The sequence below is a fragment of the Mus musculus genome, chromosome 5 (assembly GCF_000001635.26).
Source record: "Mus musculus strain C57BL/6J chromosome 5, GRCm38.p6 C57BL/6J".
NCBI classification, from domain to species: Eukaryota; Metazoa; Chordata; class Mammalia; order Rodentia; family Muridae; genus Mus; species Mus musculus.
The window spans coordinates 53696453-53698284 of record NC_000071.6 but is presented as its reverse complement, the minus strand read 5'-3'; positions in this window follow the sequence as shown (position 1 = coordinate 53698284).

The window sequence follows — 1832 nt, the reverse complement described above, 5'->3', positions numbered from 1 at the left end:
GAAAAAGATTCAAGGAAAGTTAAGTTCACTGCTATGAGCTGTCAGCTATCCAAAGAGTGGACATTCGTCTTCTCCTTTCCGTGGGGCCATAACCGTGCACTGATCCAGGCCCTACACTCTCAATTGACCTCAAACCTTTCTGTGGAAGAGGAAAACAGGGAGTAGCGAGGAATGATAAGACTGCCTTCCCGTGTTCTAGATTTGAAAAGACGGGCATCTTACAGTGATGGTCGGGTCTGAGGGAGCATACTGAGGAGCAGCTGCTGAGCTGCCCATGCCCCCAGCGTGTCAAGCCAGGCCAGCCCTGCGTCCCTCAGACTTCAGTCTTAGAGGAGTGGCTGGCACCAGCCTCACTGTCAACAGTTTCAGAGCCAAGACGCAGAGTTCAAACTGAAAGGACCAAAGATGTAGGGGATAAAAGTGCCTTTGATACTTGAATAGATCTTACATACCTTTCCTGCCTAAAATAAAGACCGGGTCATTCCCTCTGACCCTCTGACAGTGTTAGGAAATAAATGAAGAAAATTAAGAGCCCCTCTATTACTAGGAACTGCTGGAGTTTGTCAAGATTTATTAACTTAAAGACAGTGTTCCAGGAGTTAGTAAAAAAAAAAAAATACAGATGTGCAATCTAAGTGGAATTCCAAATAAGCCACTGGGCCATGGTTCTCAGCCTTCCTAAGGCTGAGTCCCTTTCATACAGTTCCTCATGTTGTGGTAACCCTAACCATAAAATTACTTTTGTTGCTACTTTATAACTGTGATTTTTGTGACTGTTATAAATTGTAACATGAATATGTGTTTTCTGATGGTTTTAGGTGACCCCTGTGGAAGGATTGGTCATCCCCAGAGGGGCCATAACCCACAAATTGAAAAACAATGTTATAGGTAATAATTTTTAGTTTGAGTGCATCCTAAAAGACATCCTATATTTTATCTACCAACTCTATTTCAAAATATTTTAAAACAGGTAAAAAACATAAACAAGATTTCCTACATTCGCAGTAATAAAATGCCTCTTCTGATTTAATGTATTGGAAAGCCACCTACTGGCAGCTGAGAGACAGGTGTGGAGGGCCATTAACTTTCAGAATCTGTGACAAGCTTTTGGAAAGGTCTGATTTTACCGATTAACGTTTTCTTATTACACATAAGATTACTGATTTGAACAGGAATTCGAGTTAAGAGAACAAATATCCAGATTTTCTGGTACTTTCTGGTGTCTCCCAGTAGCATCCCTTCAGCATAATACATGTGAGCATTGGAATAGAGAGCTGGCTCTCAGCTGCTTCTGCCCCAGTCACCATGGTAAGGGCTCCTAATGCCTTCGAGCAGTCCCTGCGTCTCTAGGGTTTGGTTGCATGTGTCCCTGTATGCTTAACAGGTGCTTCTCTGCTTAAGCAAAATGTCATCTGAGTTAAGTGAGAAACAGCTGTTGGGTCTCCACTGTCTGGTCCTGCTGTGTTTTGCCTAGCAACCCACATACCATTAATGTTTAGTAAGCACTGACTGACTTCCATTATACCGAATGAGAAACTAGGCATCCTGCCTAGAAACAGTGTTGAGATACAGGTAACAAAGGCTGGGTTACCTCAAATCCCTCAGCATAGCTCCCCTGGCTCTCATTTCTTTTGAGAAGAACAATCAAACCCCTTGCACACATTTCTCACTCTTGCTACAGAGCTCAGCTCATGCCCGTCCTCAGAGCTCCCGTGGACCCTTGCTGTTCCCCCATCCATTTGTTCTCCAGCAGAACCCCAGTGGGAGCCTCGTGGATCCACCCCAACCCATGCTGCTCCCTGGCTCTTGCCTCTAAAAGCACTACATCCCTC